Source organism: Coccinella septempunctata, chromosome 2 (genome assembly GCF_907165205.1).
Source record: "Coccinella septempunctata chromosome 2, icCocSept1.1, whole genome shotgun sequence".
In the NCBI taxonomy this organism is placed as follows: Eukaryota; Metazoa; Arthropoda; class Insecta; order Coleoptera; family Coccinellidae; genus Coccinella; species Coccinella septempunctata.
The window spans coordinates 13,698,284-13,719,784 of NC_058190.1; the positions used below are offsets into that span (position 1 = coordinate 13,698,284).

Genomic DNA, 21,501 nt, shown 5'->3' on the forward strand with positions numbered 1-21,501 from the left:
GGCCATAGGTATGCATAAAGAAGTAGTAAATGCTTTCACTTCAGTTTATTGAAAGGAAATTATACATCTTATAAGCAACTGACAAAGATAGTATTATAGTAAAAGCAAATACTCTTCTTTATGCATACGACTCATTGGCTTTCAGTATCAATTCATACTCATACTTCATGTCTCACTTCAGAGTAAGAATAAGGTTGATCTGTTCCTTTATCAAACTAGGTAAATTTATATCTGTCGCAGTCTTATCACAATATCAGTCTTATTATAATACGCCTAGGCTTTTTCAATATGACTAGGCGTACTGTAAAACTATCGAAGTTAATGAAAATCGGACAATATGACTGATTTATTTGAGACGTGTTATAATACGCCTGACGCTTCTTAGTCTTATTGTTCAAGAGAATCTGTACGCGATGTTTTTAGAATTTGACTGTATAAAATACGTCGTATATTATAATATGACTGGCAGTGTACCAGGCAAATCATAGAAATCGCTTATAGGACAAAAAAAATAAATATTTATAGAATTGGATTATTTATTACAACATTGTCCACTCTTATGACATTTGCTTGAACATTTCATATTCATTCATTCATTCATTGCTGTATCCCGTTGCCGGGAATGAATCTACAAAAAGACGACAAAAGGGAAAAAACAAAAAGAAAAAAAACAAGAAAGGAAAAAAAAAGGTGCGAACAGACTTATAATTTTTCAGGGCTAATTGCGACTGTGTGCTCTCCTGTGACTGTAGAGACCCAACCGTGACTTATATATCCTACCACACTCCGGGCATGGATAGTCACCAACCAGATCTGGCCGCCGCTGTATCCTTCTCGAGTCTCCATTATAACTGTGTACCGAAGACCTCCACTGTGACCTGTCTAACGCTAGTTGTTCCCAGTTATGATTGGCATTAACTGATTTTAGGGATTGATGTAGTGTATCCTTAGAACCGCTTCTACTGGCCTCCTGGTTTCCAGGCTCCCTCAGTGAATTCGCCATATAGAGCTATTTTGGGGAGTCTTGTGTCTTGCATCCTCAGAATGTGGCCGCTCCATCTGAGTCGGGCCCTCGTTACTTGAGTCTCAATTGTTGTACAACTCGCGCGTTGCAAGACTTCTGCATTCGAAACTTTGTGGCCGCACTGGGATTCAGGTAATAGCTTTTCTAAAAGTGGAACCAGACGATTAGCCATAATCTTCGAGAGAATTTTACCGGCCACACTGAGCAACGATATACCCCTGTAGTTGTTGCAATTCGACGTATCGCCTTTGTTCTTATAGAGGTTGATAACTAAAGCGTCTCTGAAGTCTTGTGGCACATCTCCCTGTTCCCATATCTTGCGGAATAGTGTTAGGAGACTATTGACAATGTCTTCATCCAAGGTCCTGAATATCTCCGCTGGAATGCCGTCTAGACCAGGTGACTTATCATTTTTCATATTTTTAATCGCACTTATGATTTCCGATATTGAGATTTCGTCATCAAGCGATGTCATCGGACTATACGCGGGGAGCAGGTCTAAAATGGACAAATCCGAGTCGTTATTTTGATTCAAGACCTGTGAGTAATGCTCCTTCCATCTTTCGAGAATTTTTCTATCATCAATTAGAATAGCTCCATTAGTATTCTTATTTCTTGACGGACCTCGTTTTATGTTATTAAAACATTTTTGGGCTGCAACATCGCCAGGCTTGTTAATTGCTGTTTTCATCGTCATCGCTTTGTGTTTTGCCTCCAGAAGGGGTGCGATATGAGTTTCTTTCTCGGCGAACCAGTCTGGGGATTTTCGGGAGCGTTCTGTGCCCAGTATTTCTTTCGCTGAATTTGTAAGAGATGATTTGAAGCGAAGCCAATGACTCTCAATGTCGTCGTCATAATCCGGTGGTGTTAGGCTACCTTTGACGGCAGCTGTGAAGCTTTCCTTTGTAGAAGGGTTTTGTAGTTTGGAGATTTGAAGGCGCTCTCTTAGTAACTTTGGCCTGCGTTGGTATTTTGGAAGCATTGAGATCTTCATTGTCGAGATTACCAGCCTATGATCAGTCCAGTACTCCAGATCTGCTCTGGGTTTTCATATGGAATTTGAAACGTAGGCATTTATTGTTACGACACTGTGACTGGTGCTTGGTTTGCAAGAACACTTTTTGAATCCCTGTCCTTCGAATTTTGAAAGTAATAAACCTAAAGCTTCTCTTAAGGAAATTACTTTATCCTCTGGAATAAGTGGAATATTAATCACTTCATTACTGTGGCAATCAGTCATTTCATCACTCGAAAACCATCGGCTCAATAGTCCATCTATGGTACCAATTTGGTAAACATCATTGAAGATTTTTACTACCGTTCCTGAGATATTTTTGAAACCCCAGAGATCCTCTATCTACTTTAGGAACTCTGATTGCTACAGCTTAACCCATCTCAATTTCTTATTACTCACGTTCAGCATTTTTTCTTAAGATCTTTTCTTTGGTTCATGACTATTTCTTCATTTTTAAATAGATTGCACAATTAGCCTGATAAGCCGTCAGTCGTATTACCATACGGCGAGTATAACCAATCAGAATGCAGAGTACTCGCGCGCTTTTGAATTTTGTCAATAACTAATAATAAGCCTGATGAGCATCAGGCGTATTATGATACGCCTCAAATTGTCAGTCAAATTGTCAGATCCTGGATTATTTCGGTGATAGTGCAATATGCCTAGTCGTATTGAAAAAGCCTAGGCGTATTATAATATTTCTTGATTTCATTTTTAATTGATTTTGTTTCAGAGATTGGGAGTGAAAACCCTAAAAAGTTTATTAAGAAATGCAGAATCCTCCCAGAATAAATTTGAATCGACATCTGTATTATAATATGACTGATTTTACAAAAAGACTACGACATATCTACTATATTGTCAGTATCCTTACAAATGTAAAGCCTGATGTTCAGTCTTCTCATCATTATTCCTTAATAACTTGGAACTTCCGTGAAAAATACCAAAAATTTATGGTTTTTCATAATCGTTTTGGGTTTTATGATTTCCAGAAATGCAGAATATATCACTCCAAGGGCGGATGGGACCACCGGGAAACCGGGAAGATTCCCGGTGGACCGGTCGATTGTTGGGCCAGAAGGCTGGTCAGTTCGTACAAATTTTTTGTCTTCGGCGGAACATATTTGACGTCGATATTTTTATTTTTACAAATATTGAAAACCAATTCAAAATGAATGTTGGGAAAACTTCCAATAAATATATACATGTATTTCAATAAGTTTTGAAAATAATATTGATAAAAATAAATTATTCCTGAACCACTGTCATAAACAGGGTGGCTTGAAACGTAATGAAATACAGAAGCTGCAAAATACTCTACACGTGATTGTATGATTATTATGCTGAACTTGCCTTATACGAATGTTTTAAGTTGCCAGTCCATGAGACACGGGGTGTGAAAGTAAAGTTTATTAAACCTCTGTTTTTAATATCACACTACCAAACTTTACTTTATTACGTTATTTAATATTATTTGACAGAAGCTTACTCGCTATAGGAAATACAAAATCTATGTCGGCCAACAACAACAATTCAATTATGTAAAACGAAAATCTCCTAAAAAAGGTTAAGGTTATTGAGGAAATATATATTTTCTAACAGGATAGGTCTCTTCTTTGAGATCTAGCTCCTTATATAATCTACACTGAAACGAGTTATATAAGTATTCTTATTTCTCTACAAAAAACTCCTACAACTCAATTTTCTTGTTTCTACAGTCAAAATTATCATTATTATAAATTTTTGTGTTTTCCACATCACTAAACTAGCAACATTAGGCGTGTTTAGCTTAATGGCCATTTAATAGTTGCAGTATCAATAGTTTATAGATTTTATTGAAGTTTTGAATGATATGTATGAGTGTTTCTTCAAAATTTATGTAGGTACAGTGGGTGTCTTACGTAAGTGGGTCACTTGATTCGTGAATAATTAATATGATGATATTTCAAGGTATATAAAAATATGATATCGAAAAAACTATCTAACATAATCATGGAAAGGTATTATGGTAAAAAACCTGAAAACCATTTTTCAAATTAGTAAAAATTCTTCAGTGTCGCCTGACTTAGAAATTAATGGTATATATATACCTTTTTTTTTTCATTTAAGATTCCACCAATTTCACTCAAAATTACCCTAAGGAAATTTGAAATCGAAATTTGGAAACTATGCATCCATGTTGTGTATGGTTCAAGAAAGATGTCAAATGTAAGAAAATTTGAAAATTTTAACTTTTCCAACCATACCTATAGACAACATAATAGATACATTTTCCGTTGATTCTATTTACTCAGAGTTGTTTTGAATCGAATGGATTGAAATAAATATAAAACTAACATAATGCAGATTGTAAAGGAGTAGTTAATTTAAGGGTCGATTTATAGTCGAAAAACAGTGGGTGTTTCATATAATTTTTTTTTTTTTGAGTAGCCCATGTTTATATACAGCTTCCTGAAGAAGGCATATGAAAAGAAATGTTCAATTTTTTTCTTAGAAACCAGAAATCGGACAAAAATAAAATTGAGTAGTTGTTCTATATAGGGAATAAATGTGTTTCCCTATAATGTCTGCATGCTATCCGCCAACTAGGTGAAAACTTTCACTTAAAGCTTAAAGCAGGAAATCAAAAATTAATTTCTCGAAATTATTATATGAATAAGAAGAAAAAATTCTGGCGAAACGATTTTAGAGGTGGTGTTTTTTAATATCCCTTGCAATTATATGGGAACATGGCCCAATTTTTTCATCGCCTTCTCGCTCCCACAAAATGTCTGCTCAATTTTTTGACAGTTTTCTGAATTGTAAAAAAACATTTGAAAATTGCTTTTAAGGTGCCATCTTTAGTCGCTGCTCATCAAAATTTTTTTTTTCATGGCAACTGATACTACTCCACTGAACCCCCACCTTAAAAGTACTTTTTTCGTTCTTGAAGTGGGCCGGTCTGGAAGAAAATTCCCGGGCCGGTTCGAGGTAGCCCATCCGCCCCTGTATCACTCAAATATTTTGCATTATGATGAAATCTTCTCACTTCTCAACTTTCACTTTTCGATAGAGTTCTTCCTTAGCACGTGTTGAGATAAATTCATCAGAGTAAAGCAAAACCAAATCCCTTACTCATTCAGAATTCTCGACAAATATAAATATGTCAAATGCGATTGGTTTATTAGTCAACAATATTAGTGCTGGCGGTAAAAGTGTTGAATAACATACCCCAGCAGTTTTCGACTGTGATAACCATATTATGTACTTTGCTATTGGAGCCTATATACTGTATATAAGCATCTTTTAGGAATAAGATATTTCTCTCCGTTTCAGTTAGTTCTTGTTTGATATTCATTGAGAGTATAGATCGACCTCCGTTAAATCGATTGAATCAATATACAGATTGTTTCACAAAGTGCGTTTCATTGAAGAAGAATTTATCCTAAACCAACCTAATTTCCAACAGGTTATCGGCCCAGCTTGCTCTGTTAAAAATAAATTCGCCGCTGTTAATTGCGAATAAATAAAGTTAATCAGTGAGATAATAAGAAGTTTCCTTCTACTATATTGAGCATGAAAAATTTGGTAGTGAGTGAAGTGAAGTGAACTCGGTTGAAAAGCAATATGTGCGTAGTTAGCTGATGATCAACGATGAGTCCTACGAAAGACCACGAAGGTTTTTCAGTCAGTAGCAGAGTTGGATCAAGATGCAACATTCCATCACAAGGGGAATCAAGGAGCTAGAGAATGGGCATCTTCTCTTTTATATTGATCAACAGCCTGTAGGGTTTTTCAGATAAGTAAAACGAAAGCTCGTTGAATCTAGACAAAATTAATTTGTCTGTGACTGTTATAAAATTTCGTAAAAAGGAATTTTCTCAATGATAGTTATCATTGAAAGGCATTATTATTGAATTTTGATTTGAAATTCCCTAATTAAAATTCAATTGAAAAGGATTTGAATTTCGAAATTGAATTAGGTACTCAAGCGAAATATAAATCGGACTCAACCAACTTAGAGGACATTTCATCAGGTAGACAAAAAAAAAAAATCCGTTTGAATATATCTCAAGAGTAGTTTATGAACTATCTGGATATAAAATAGAATATGGAATATGGAATCAAAACACAGTAAAGATGACATTTAAGGAATTTTAAATTTTTTCTTTTTGAGGTCAGTTACATTTATATAATATGACTGATAAAAAAAAAAAAAAAAAAAAAATTCAATTCTTGTATTCTTGAAATGAAGAGCCTGAACCATAATTTATAATTTCATAAGTAATAATTGATAGTTTTCCGAAATCGGGACATTCCTTGTATATTTGAATTAAATGTTTTGAATGCATACATCGTTGCCAATATTAGATTTCGAACCAAAAATTTGTGAAATTGAGTATCATTCAATATAGGAACCAGATTCCGCATTTGCCTAAGCAAAAATATCATTTCAGGAGAAGCTGACATAAGTTGAAGTTATTTTCTTTGATTGTTGAAAGAAAAAAGTAGAAGTTCTGTTCAAGGGCATAAAAATAGGAGTTCATGATCATTATCGGAAATATAGCTTGAAAATGAATTGAGTATTCAATTTATTTTGAAATGTTCTGAAGGCTTCATAAAAAAAAAAATATTTCAATTGAGTCTTCAATTATCTGAATAAGAATTGAAATACATATATAACTTTCATGACCTAATCTACATATTATTCACACTATGATATGCTACTTTAGAAGTTCGAAAGCCAATCTCTTTAATGGTGAAAATATTATAGATTGCTGGAATAGCAAAATACCTGAATATGTCTGTCTTCTAAATTGGTTGTTGAAGTCTGATTGTTGAGGAATTTGATTTATATTTCATTACTTGGCTGTTTCGAAGAATCTGATTCTCGATGAAAAAAAAAAAAAACTATTCTTACAAAAAAGGAATTCAATTGAGTCTTGCTCATTTAAAATTATGATTCGAAATAATTATAATCATTTCAATACCCTGAAGAATAATGAAGTTGTTGAATAAAAAAAAAAAATTTGAATAATAAAGGTACTTTTCGAATGAACTAAAATCACAGCTGATGAAAAGGTGATGATGATTACTGAATTTATGAAAAAGGTGGAGTGACTCATTTCGTATCCAAATATAAATTAGAGATGTGATGATTATAAATTACAATATCATATCCACATTGACGATTCTCTCTAATATTCTATTGAATTTGAATTTTATTAAACTTTGAATAATTGCTAGTCAAGAGCTGATTAAAAAAAAAAAAATCAGTTATCTACCTTTCTGGAAAAAAAAAATCTGATAGTGAACTAAAATCCAAAATATAATGCAATAACAAACTGTTATGAACTCTATTGAATTGAAACCAGTAGGTGGTTTAAAAGAAAATATACAGCAGTCATGGAAAGTCATATAGTTTATGCAATAAGACGCAGGTACGGACTTTATTGAGTTGATAGCATGGCTTCATGTAGGAATCTGATAGTGATTGAAAATCAGATATTCGGTGAAGTGAGAAACTGGTGTGTTTGATTTTGTATCAAAACCAGTAGGTAAACCTGATAACGATAAATCAGGTAACTCGAAGGTAATTGAGAATGAAACTGGTGAGTTTGATTTCGTATCAAAACCAGTAGGTAAATCTGATAACGTTAAATCAGGTAACTCAAAGATAATTGAGAATGAAACTAGTGAGTTTGATTTTGTATCAAATCCAGTAAGTAAATCTGATAACGAGAAATCAGGTAACTCAAAGGTAACTGATAATGAAACTGGTGAATCTGATTTTGTATCAAAACCAGTAGGTAAATCTGATAATGGTAAATCAGGTGAATGAATCGATAATAATGGAGAAAGAAACTGGTGTACCAAAACCAGTAGGTAAATTTGATATCAACACTTTGTCGAAAGCGAAAGAACGTGAAAATTTATGAAATGAAATTGGTACAGTTAGTATATGAGAACAAAGTGATTGTGATGAATTGGCAATTTAAGGTGGAGGTTAATATGAATCTCACAAGAGTGAATTGGGTTGAATTTACCCAAAATAAGGACAAAGTGAAAGAATGTCCAGAGTATCGATCATGAAAATTATTAAGTTATATGTGCTTAATATGATATAGCATTCCTAAATATTTCTAGGCAATAAATGAAATGTTGAATAGACATCATTGGTATAAAGAAATAAAGTTATTATTATTGTTGATGAATAAATAATGATCTTTATTGAAGAGAATGAAAATATTGTTAATTGCAAATGGATAACAAGAATTAAAAATGATGCAATTTTTGGAAATCCATTTAAATATAAAAGCGATTTGTTTCCCGAGGCTTCAAGTAGCGATAGTTGATTAGATAACGCTCAAACTTTTGAATCGGTCGTCAGAATTTCAAGCTTCAGATACATAGTAACTCTTGCAATCGATTTAATTCATTGATACATCATATAATATTTAGATGTCTAAACTTTCCCTTCAAATAGCTGATTAGTTAAATAGTTTTCTTAGAGCAAGAAATTCTTAGGAAGGTCCCGTGAGAAAACGATTGTCAATTTCGTCAATTGAGTAAAGCCCTATACGTAGGAGTTAAAACAAACAAAAATTCGAAAAGGATCTAAAATGATTTCGGTTTTCGAAATTCATATACTCATTGATGCATATCTTATAGGTAGGCAAAATATATCGCAAAATATATAATTATGAGGTGCTTTATCCGGATGATATATTGTAGTAGTTATACAACGAATGATGAAACATTGATAAGTTCTAATTGATGGATTTTCTATGACAAAAGCAATCAAGTTTTTTTTTAGGAATCAAAGTTTATAGAAAACAAAATGAAATTATTTCTGATGAAAAAAAAAAAGAATTATTACATTATATAAGTGTTTTCAAAAGAAGATTATGAAGTACTGTGTAAAAAAAAAAAAAAAAAATCTCATAGTATAATTAAAATGGATCTATATATTTTAAGTAGATTTTTTTTAATAAAAGAAGAACAGAAGAGCTTTGGATGTTCTCACGGAGTTATCAATTAATTTAAGATTATAAAATATGTTCGAATTATTTGAATTCTAATTTTTGGAAAATAATAAGTACAATTTATTAAAAAAAAAAAAATGCAAACTTTAATCGCTGCCTCATCCACAGAAAAAGATTATATACAACATGGTTCTATAAAAAGCCGTCAGAATACGTGAGTTAAGACTATAAAAAAAAAAGGGTTTTAATTTGACTATTATGATGTCTATCATTATTATTATGAAGATAGAAATAATGGTTGTTGTAGCTTGTATTAGTTTTGGAACTAGTAGGTACTGCAAATCATACGAGATCAGAACAGATTGACATCGAATATCTTTTCTCCCGAAATAAAAAATTAGGATATATTATAAAACTCAAAAAAAAAAATTGCAGAGGTTATCAGCTCTCCGATATTTAAATCAAACCATTACCAGACTAATGTCTGTTATTTCATAGCAGGTTTAGGTTTAGTAAATTGAAGTGTTAAATGTTTATTTACTAGGTATTACTATATTTAATACTGAAGGTATTATAATATGTATCTATACAATTTCTAATAGAAATGGTCTGGTGTGGTTTTTCTGGGTTTCCCACATCCTTGCAATGAATATTGGACCATACTTATATTATATTGCCCCAGATAACAAATGGAGGGTCTTTCTATACTCAGGAATATTTTATTTTTGCATGCAATTTTGATATGTAATGATATGTATAGGTAATTGAGCATTGTATTATAAAAGATAAGAAGAGATTTGATTTTGAGGCGGCGTGTTGAGATAAATTCATCAGAGTAAAGCAAAACCAAATCCCTTACTCATTCAGAATTCTCGACAAATATAAATATGTCAAATGCGATTGGTTTATTAGTCAACAATATTAGTGCTGGCGGTAAAAGTGTTGAATAACATACCCCAGCAGTTTTCGACTGTGATAACCATATTATGTACTTTGCTATTGGAGCCTATATACTGTATATAAGCATCTTTTAGGAATAAGATATTTCTCTCCGTTTCAGTTAGTTCTTGTTTGATATTCATTGAGAGTATAGATCGACCTCCGTTAAATCGATTGAATCAATATACAGATTGTTTCACAAAGTGCGTTTCATTGAAGAAGAATTTATCCTAAACCAACCTAATTTCCAACAGCACGAAACGCTAAGGACGATTTCAGTGTCAATGGTGGAAGGGCACATAAAATTCTGAGGGGTGGTTCCAACTTATCTACGCACATGAGTTTCGTAGAAATTTAATAGTACTTATTACTATATAATGAACATATATCGCACTGTCTGCAATGTCCAAGTATCAAGGAAATAGTGCGCTAGTGCACATCCGTTATCAACACCATGTCGTGGTGGTAAAAATTAATAAATAATGTTGTTGACTAAATGAGTAAATGACTAACGTTTGACCCATCTTCTGAAAAAGTATATTGATGATGTCTTATGCATAATCACGATTCCATATTAACTAATTTATACGATTCTAGTAGGTCCTCTTTCTATAAAATATAACAAAATAGGAATGAATGCGATCAAAGACTTGGATTCGAATGCATTGATGATAAATATCTAACTATTCTTCAATTTTCCTTCTTATTTTTGTCACGAGGTCGCTTACAGATACAGGAACATACTCTCCTTCGGCATTGATCACATCTTTTTCTCCAATGCATAATGTAAAGAGGTCATTCAAAACATCTTCTACGTCTGAGATAAATATGATGTCACGGCTGATTTGGAATTTTTATCTGAACAGAATGAACTTAATTTAAAATGAATTCAAAACATGTAGTTCTGATTTAGCAAAGGTCAATGAAGTTTCCGTCAAGTTCAAAATTGTTTTCGTTGCATTCCTCTAAAAACCAATGTTATATCGCTACGGCGTGCTGGAATGAAACCAAACGAGTAAAAATAATCATTCTTTAGGCGCATAATATCAACGAAACATTTTTAGCTCGTTCTTTGGGAAAAATGCTTCATCATTTTGTTATTTTTGGATTTTATCCGAAAATAGTCTATTGGGTTTGACGTTTGATCATTGATGAACACACATAATCGAAAGGAGCACGAAAACAATAGCTTTACATATTTATCCATGCTTTTTCTCTTTCCCACTCTCTTTACGAATTGTCGAATTGGAATTTAGTTTAGAGCGAATTGAGAAGCGTCTAAATCAGCAATAATTTTGTTTTTTGAAACTCGTTACTCGTTATAGGTTTTCCTCTCAACATCTGGAAATCAATGAATAAGGATTAAAAATTGTTGTACAAATTGCTTCAAATTTCAATTTATGTCCGCGGAACGAGTCTGATATGCATATCAGACAGAAGGGATTAAGTATCGAATATCTTTGAAACTAAAGTGGCTCCCAGTACTTGAAAAATCAAGTACAGAATAGAAATTATCGACTAAACCAATGAAGTTGAAAAGGCTTTTTATAGGTCAATATACCGACAAAAACCCTGCAAAATTTCAAATTGATTCGTCCAACCGTCCATTTTTAAACAATTCAAACAGACTAAATATGAGTTTTTACTTATTACTTGAAAAAAGAAGAAGCTAGAGGAATGAGGTTTTGGTCAATATCCATCTTTTGAAATTCGAGTTCGAAAACGTGTCATCAAGTATTTCCTTTCCAAGTTCTCGCGGTTACAGAGCTTCTATTCAATCCCATCGAATTTTGCCCGCCCTGCAAATATATTTTTAAACTGTAATAATTTTCATGAATGAAATAAGAAAAAATCATTTTAAAACGCCTGGACTAGATATTCGGATGAAAATCACACCATTCAAACTCGTGAAACTTTAACATTACATCTAGCGGTCGTGGTACTATACTTCCATACTATAGGTAGATGCAGGGTGTCCCAGTTAAAGTGTCCCTATACCTTATTGTGGAGCAAGAAGAAAAAGTTGAATACAAAACTTTTCTGTAATCGATTGAACTTTGTTATGACAACCATGGTCCAATAACTTTTTCCTAAAATTTTGACAGCTGTAGGTGCTCACTAAAATAGCGGATACTAGTTTTCTAATGAATGTATCGCAACCAAATTTTGCAAAGCTCTTGTCAACATCTTGGATCATACATTACATCTCTATTTTTGGTAATCTGATATAAAGGATCTTCAAGAATTGAAGTTAAAAATTCAAACAGAAGTTCAATCAAAACTCAATTTTTTCAAATGGAAATCTATATTATTTTCTTGTTCATCATGTAGAGCAAGTTAAAATGAGCAAAAAATATATTTAAACTTTTTCTGTAAAGTGAATAGTTTCAGAAATATGGACGGAAAAGTGCATTTTCCTGTAAAAACCAACGATTACAGACAAGTTTTGTTTTCAACTTTTTCTTCTAGCTCCTTTACCTTCCACAATAAGGTGTAGACCAGTATAGGGACACTTTAACTCGGACACCCTGTACTTCATTACTAGCGTAACTCACTCGTTCGTTCACAGTTCTTCACTGCCGTCTATAGAGAGTACTTCAGAAGGTTGTGAAGCTACCGAATTAAGGAATCCAGCTGACTGATCGGGAATATCCGAACTTTCATCAAGGAGGAACCAAAGAGGATCCTCTTTGATTTCATTAGGGTCAACGGAGGCTGAGTTCCGATGGTTATACCACATTTTTAGTAGTCGAAATCATTTCCTTCGTGTCGAATTTGAATATATGTATGCACTTTTTTGATTTCCGAGAGGGATGATTTTCGCGTTGATTTCAATTTAAATTCAACGGCTTCTTAGACAACTCCAATTTTGGAATCTTTGGGATTTTGTTGTCAAGAGGTTCCTTCCTCCTCCCTGGTGGTTCAGAAACTAAAGGTAAATAAGACACACTTTCATTTAGAAGAGGTATTGATGAAATTCTTATTTCAATTCAAAATAATGCTTGGATATAGGCATTATATGTGGAATGCAACATGATGACTCGTAGGCAAATTTCGGTCAATATCTCACCAATAACTTGACGGATATTGATTTTCAGATCGCCAATGGTCTGAGGATTAACCCTACGAAAAAGAGAGCGGGTTATGCATCTGGTATGTCTTGTTGTACCATCTTGCTGGATCCACATTTCTTCCGATTCCATATTATCAATTTCAGGCTAAAAAAATCGGTAATTATTTGGCCTTAGCGATGGGAATGGAATGTATGGATTTTCAACCGCAATATTTTCGGTCGAGCGTGCATTTCGATATTGTATGGACTACCAGTAACAGATCAAGTCTCTTCGAATTTTACCAATTTAACTCTTACCAATTTTATTCTCAGATGAACCACAATCTGCCCATAATGCACGAAACGTAGGTACTTTACTATACAATCATTATTTTTATGCTTTTTCAAATCCAATCGAGAATTTTTTAAAAGAAGCGGCTCTTCCACAAAATAATCCATTGATGGCATTCAAAGTCCGAAAGCTCAGTGACAAGTGATCGCAACTAAGTCTTTAAGAGAAGAAATTGAAGATGAAAGTTTTCTGGTTCACATAGAGGTTAAAGTTAAGCTAAAAATATTTTCAAAAGTTCGTAGACAAAAAAAAAATAAAAGTGTTTAAACCTTTTGTGGCTGTATTCTCGCGAAATGCCTCCTCCGAAACCGCTAATGCTAAAAATACTGATCCAGTAACTGGACACTACAATTTCCCATTTTTTAATTTTCTTTACGACCATTTTTCTTCAAGTAACAACCTGTTGAAAATTTTCTATTTTTTTGGTGTCTTATTTTTTATCGTTAGTTTCGTGTCGTATGCTGGAATTATTTTCGACCTCAATTTATACTTTAAGCGGATTTCAAGTTGACAGTTTTATTGAGAATGTCAAAAAAGAAACATTCATCGATTATAATAATTGTTTTACTTCCGATACATATTTCTTTCTTGCTATTTGTGATCATATTGAATGTTCAAAGTAATCACTTTCGGCCGCTACACAAGAGATTAGACGTCGCGGGTCGGCCCTTAGATTTGCTTCCCCTGTCAAAAAATTTATGAATATTTTGATTAACCCTACATGAAAAAACAATGCGGTTTTGGAAGTCTTCCATATCTTGAACAGAAGTATTGTAAACCAGTGTTTTTAAATGGCCCCAGAAAGGAAAATCTGGAGGTTTTAAATCTGGGGATCGGGCAGACTAGATCGGAGGTCCCTCGATTTGGATATCTATGATTCAAATGCTTACATGCTCCAATACTGAAATGTGCGGGGGATTTATCCATAAAATATGTACATTGTCCTTCGTCTTCGGACTCGCAAACGAAGTACAGGAATTTCTTCTTCTGAAATTGAACGTATGTATTTCCATTCTATCTAGGTGGAAATTTTTTTTGACTAATTAACTGATCCCCTAATATATCTAAACCAGACAATCAGAAAAAATTGTTCTTGCTGATGAGCTACAGTGATTGGCTCATATAAGGTTATTATGAAAATTAAATAGTTATTGGAGTTCCAGAAAAATTTACTTCGTCTGCGAATATGGCCTTTTTAAGAATTGAGGATATTATTCAATTATTCCCATTGGAGATGGAGACGATTCAGAAACCCCATGGTGAGAGAGCCTATACAATTTGAATTTGATATGACTGATATGAGTGATATGGATATGAAAGTTCTTCCTTTAAGATCGCAAACACTGTCATATGGTGAATTTGTAATTGCTGAGCAGCTTTCCTAGTAATGATGTCAGGTTGCTCGTCAACAAGATTTAGTACTGCTTCTTCTACTGCTGGAATGCTAATCCCGCACTAGCGACTACAATAATTTTCATTTATTTTAAATGTACCATTTTCTTACGAAGGGGTAAAAGGGCTAAGGAATTATTTTATTTTCAATCCCGACTTATAAGTCGGTATCTCGAGATCCCGAAATATAAGTCGGGATTATATCCTATAACTTTTGAGTTCAACTTACGGCCGTTTTCAATAATCCTATCTATCCATTGTTTCAGTTACTGGAGATAGAAAATTCATGTGATTTCGTTTCTCTGATCTATCTGTAGATATATTTTAGAATGGTTACCAATGGTTACTAATCGTCAGTAAGTGAAACGATGGATAGATAGGTTTATTGAAAACGGCCGTTAGTCGTATCATGTTCGAGGTTCAATAATATAGCTATCATGAGACAGACTTGAATATATGGATTCTTTTGGGAAATGGGAGAAATATAACAGATGAAATCTAATAATCAGTCGTGTAATTTTAATTACATTGTAATTAATTTAATTCTTTTCTTCAAGAGAACTTAGTTCAAGTTTGTACGGTTCTATTGATGAGAATCTGTGCATACAGATATTCTGTATTGCAATTTCATCAAAAAATTGGTGACTTTCTTTGGAATTCACCAATATTGGATTTCCTCAACTTAATCGATGTGAAAAAATTGAATCATCAATTACTTACCAATTACCATCAGGTAAATTTATTGTATTGTATTTGGCTATTTTCATCAGTTTAGAACATTCACTACAAAGTTTCGAAAAGCATTCGCTAGGCGTATTCATCGCTGTTCTGTTATTAATTGAAGAAGTTACTCAATCACTCATCATTTGGAGATCATACGATTTTCATAAAATGAGTTTTTAAATCACGATACGTGTTTCGCTATCACAATAGCTCGAGCCTCTACACATATGGCATTTATTTTAGAATGTTCTATGTTCTATTCATAATTGTTGCAGACTGATTTTTACTTTAAACTTGAATGATGGCACTGAACAGTTTTTGGTGAAAAATTCTATATTAATTCCATCATAATCTGACTCGGCAGTCGGGGAAAATATCTTTCCCAGAATTTTCGCATATTTCTTTTTCCTCTTATTTTACCTAATACCTACACAATTCCTAATTTGAAAAATCAACATTACGGAAAACAAAGTTCTTTGGTAGGGTTGGGAACAAAAATCAAATTTCGTCCAATAACTTGAAAATCATTAATAAAAACAAACGTGGTATTCATATTCTTGGTCATTTTAAACCTTTAGGAAATGGAATCACCATTCTTCCTTCGAAATGAAATTATTTCAAACTTATAAAGTATAAGTAATTAACTCTTCATTATTTATCAGAATGCTATTCGACTACAAAATTTCTGACGATTTTTTTCTAGGTCCTTTTCCGATAGGTTCAATCGGAAATGTGAAATAACTTTTCGCGTGTTTTGTTGTGTTCATAACTTCAAGAAATGACCACTGATCGAATGTTATAGGTCATTATCCCGACTTATATCTCGGGAATTCGTGTTCCCGACTTATAACTCGGGATCTCGAGATCCTAACTTATAAGTCGGGATTGAAAATAAAATAATTCCTGGGTCCTTCTACGCCTTCGTACTTTCTCATAGTAGCTCAACTTGTTTCGAGCTAATAATAGCTCATCTTCAGGAGCCGTATCAAATAAATGAAGCTTTAATTGAAACACTATATAGAAAGAGAACACAAATGTGTTTGGATAAAAGAACTATGTCTAGAGAATAAAATGCACAAACAGACTATACTACACTACTATACAATTTGGTATTATATTATGAATGATATTGAGTCCAGAAAATAAACAAAATTACACAAACTAAACTCGGGCAAAAGTTGAACAAGTAAAAAGGTCAAAATTATTGCAATTTTATTTTAGTTTCACTTATTTGATACGTCTCCTGAAGATGAGCTATTATTAGTTCGAAACATGTTGAGCAATTAAAATATCAAGTTAGTATGTCTCTGGTATAGTTTATTGAACCTTGAGATTTATACAATGTTATTATCATTATAATAGCACTAGCTGACTCGTTCGTTTCTAAACTCGCCCACTAGCAACTTGTAAACTTACACAAAAATCGACCCTGTATACTGTCCGGTGTGAACTTCTAAACGCGGCATAAGACAATAATGATATATAGGTATTTAGGTATACATATATTTCAGAAAAGAATATGATGGCATCATTCCCATAACATCGACGAAAAGATATAAATTAATTAGTTCCGTTGTGTTTGAGAAAATAGAAAAAAAAACAATGAGTACTATTTTAATTCCTCCTGGATATATTTGATGGAAAAAATTGAATAAACAGCTGTAGAATTATGATTAGATGTCTACGGTATGTGGGAATTTCTAAGCAAGTCAATTCCAACGACGCTCTAACTACATGAAATAAATATTTATTTATCTGAAATAAAATAAATATATTTGGATGATCTGGCGAAAACTTCATTTATTTATGAGAATCTGGAAACACTCTGAACTGTTATTTTTTCTTGTCTTGATCTTATTATGAAGACAGCATTACAGATAATATTATAGCGTTTTCGACTGGCTGCTCAGTGCGCCATTTATTCGAGATTTTATCGGAATCTTTCGTATTCAACTGGAGGGTAGCCACTTACAGGCCCGGATCTAGGGGGGGGCAAGCGGGGCGCTTGCCCCGGGCGTCAGCTTAAGGGGGCGCCAAAATCAACCAGAGGTCAAAATTTTTTTTTTTTTAGTTTCTCGGAAAAAATTAATTTTTCAGTGCTAAAATCGAAACTGTAGAATGGAAACATGATAAACCATCACTATGCCAAAAATCTTCAAAATCAATAAGGGATCAATTAATTGTATATGTATTATTCAGTCATCTAGGAATGACCGCCACACATGGGTGAAATAGGTTGAGAGATAGGATATTCGTAATCTACGCCCTCGATTTAGTAAATACACCAATATTGGTGGAAATCGCAGAGATCGAAAATTTAAAAATTTTCGATACTGTATGGATTTTTTGAAAAATATTTTTGGTCTCCGATCAAAACCAAATTCGTACTGTACACTAATACGAGGGCGTAGAACACGAATATGTAAACAGATATTCTTTAAAAATTAAGTTTTCAAGTTATGGTCGATGGAAAATCGGAAATTTTGGACCTTCGCGGAAAAAATTATAAAATCTAAACTGTTAGCGGTAGATGAATGAAGTGTGGTTTTTTCTATTCGCAAAGAACCAATCTATCACAAAAGAATCAGCATATGACTAGTGCTTCTTTTCTGGCTGCTACACCTCCTCAAAGTTGACCAATTTCTTGAAAATTTTGCACTAAAAGTGATTTATTTCTCAAAATAGTGATCCTACAAAAAATCAAATTGCATATTCGCGATCTACGACCTCGAATTAATGAGTAAAATGATCCGGGTCGATATATTATGTCACTGAAAAAATTTATTTTCGTTCGGAATAATTTCGTTCGTAAAGCGCGGGTAAAAAAGATAGGTAAGCGAGGGTTGCAAACGACATTCTTGTAAAAACAAACTTTTTTATTTTTCGAACGATTTCAACCCAAGTCATTTTATCTACTAATTCGTGGTCGAAGATTACGAATAAGCAATTAGATTTTTCCTAAGATGAGTACTTTGGGAAAAAAATATGTTTTAATGGAACAATGGGAAAAAAATAAGAGTGATTTTTTTCCTAAAGTACTCATTTTAGGAGAAATCTAATTGCATATTCGTAATCAACGACCTCGAATTAGTGAAAAAATTAACTCGGGTTGAAATCGCGATGACGAATATGCAATTATATGTTTCCTAAGAACCTTAGAGGAGAGGGGGGGCGCCATAGTGAATTTTTGCCCCGGTCAGAAAAAATCGTAGATCCGGGCCTGGCCACTTATGGTATACTATACTGCTTAAAGTATACTTAAGCATTGATTGAAGTATACTAATACTTCAATCAACGAATAGAGCATATGCTCAAGGAAGTATTGTGTCATCTCAATTCAGTTGAGTTGGTTTTATCTCCAAATTCAGTTTATTTTATTTCTCTAGGTTCTTGAGATATTATAACTTCCTTTACTGGCATTCCTCTACAACGAAAAAATAAATGATCTTCTAGTGTTGTGGTTCATCACAATAGTGCCGATAGTGGTTCTATAGACTCGAAGAATACTCTCTACCCTAGTACCCTAGGCTTAACTTGATCAGAATCACGAAAATTTGGTTTGTGCAATTCGTAATTCTTATTGAGAAAATACATATCTTATAATCATCAAACATATTTTCGCTGCAAATGAACTGATGGGATATCTTTGATTGCCCGATCAACGATTTGACAGTGACAGTAACTAGATTTCCAAAATGAAATCACTGAAACCTTTTCATTTTTGAAAATATTCTGAAATCATTGACTGATGAAAGAATGATATTTTGAATGTTTATATGAGTAAATTATCGATTGAAAACAAATTGACGTTTATCCATCAATCAAGTGTTGATTATTTTTAAATGGTCTCCATGATTATAGAAAAATTAACTATTGAAGTAAAGTGTGTAAGGGAGTCACTGGATTTTGCAAAAAGTGCATTCTGCAGATTCGACTGGTTTTCGAGATTAAATGGTATATATAAAGGCAATTTCTGACCATTTTTATTATCATTTCAGCATCCGTTTTTCTCAAAAGGGTAGGTCCGAGGGAGATGGCCGTACTGGAGAGATGGCCACTTGAATTTTTTTCGAAACCAATAGGATCTAGATGCTAGATGGTGGTAGTTAAATATTAAAAAAACAGTATTCTCTCCAATTGAATATTTTTCATTTAATATTTAACACAAAACATAATATTGTAAAAATATGCCAAACACATTATACATATGTGTGTGAATTAAATTAATGTGAATGTATATAAACGAACACTATACAGGTGGGATTGTAAACAACGTCCGTAGTCCACAGCATGGACTGGAGAATAATAATCAAATACTTAATAATAATAAATTATTAAGATATAGTCCACACCATCAGTCTGAAAACAGAATGCGTCGTCACAGCCTTCTAAAGAACGTCTCTATTGACGGCTGTGGATACGCATAACAACCAACGCGATAACAAAGGCCATGTCGAGATCTACTTACAAAAAAACTGCCGAAACCTTAGCCGATTAGGGTATTTCCTTCAGAACATAGACAAAAATAGCTCCTGGAGAACTGGAAAGCTGGTAAATTATCACAGAAGAGGAAAAGAGAAGAAAAATAAAATAGCCTGGAGGAGAAGCTGATGTTGAAACATTTCAATTTCGACTAGAAGAATAAGCTGAAAAAGGACCTCATTCAAGTATTGAACTATATTTCAGTGCAACTCGAATAAAGATTCAGTGTTTTGCCAGAAGTTTCTGAAGACAGCTTTCTCGAGAGAATATGTTTGCAAGGCTTTCTACTTGGCGAATTAAACAAGAAAGCATTGAAGTATAGTCCCGATTCAGATCCATACAAATTTGTCTCCACTCAAAATATTCTTGACTTTATCAGTAACTACAGCTGCCGCAGCTACATATTAACGTTCTTTCAACAAATTGAAATTATAGTGAAAACCTATTTAAGGTCTTTAACTGGACAGGAAAAGCTGACTTATTTAGCATAGCATTCCCATCAATAGAAAAGAAAAAGAATCACGACATCATTGATATTCTTGCAGAAACCAAAGCAAGAAAAGTCAAATTATAGTTCATTTTGAATGCATGTTATTGTTATTTCGTATCCCTTTTATTTTGATTTTATTTGTATTAATTTCTTTAAAATAGGAAAGATTTTTCCGAGCAAAAAAAGCTAGGTATTCGATTATGAAAGATAAATACAAATCAACATAGGAAAGAGAATTTCTTAGGGGCGCATTATGAGAATTCGCCACAGGCGCCAGAATCCTAGTTCCGGCTCTGTAATATTGTATAAAAATAGGGGAAGTTTGATATTTATCTCACCAATTTTATTCAAAAATTACCAGGCGGATATTTAAAATCCACAATCCTAAATACTACTTCTGTCAACATCTACAACATGAATGAAAGCACTGAACCATTTACTGTTGAATATAATTCAGTGGATAAAACATCCCCAATTTCGATTTTGAATTTCCCGAGGCTAATTTCGAATAAAATTGCTGAATCAATAATCAATTATAAAAATAAATGATGCATTATGTTTATTAAATATGTATCCATGTAGGTACTGTCACGAACTTGTTGAATCCAATTTTTATTTTTATATCATTTCGTTAGTTCCACCAACAGAATCCAAAAGTTAAAATGAAAATGAACTTTTTCTTGAAAAACTGTTTTTTCCTCATATAACTGTTCATGCTCATGCGCAATAGTTTTTCCGATAGCATATTCGTATAGCCCGTTAAAACTATTATGCTAGTGATGACTTACTTTTTAATTTCGCTCAATGAATACCTAAGTCACAAAACCCAGTGACCCGCTTACGTGAAACACACTGTATAATAATTTAGTATAGAACCTCTAGGTATTACACATCTAGGTGTATCAAAGGAGAATACTCTTGGTAAATTTTGTACCTAATATTTTTCATTAATTTGTGACTCATTATTATTATGGTGAATACATAATGTTTATTTTCACTGAATGAAATTTCAATCGAAGAGCGAAATCATTCCTGCAACTATTTTTAGGTTTTCAAACATTAATTAT

General features: G+C 33.1%; 1 protein-coding gene across 1 annotated transcript in view; it reads right to left on the reverse strand.

Moving 5' to 3' along the window:
• LOC123307342 (G-protein coupled receptor Mth2-like) overlaps positions 1-21,501 on the reverse strand; it is a 63,483-nt gene that overhangs the window by 41,568 nt on the left and 414 nt on the right. The window lies entirely within an intron of this gene.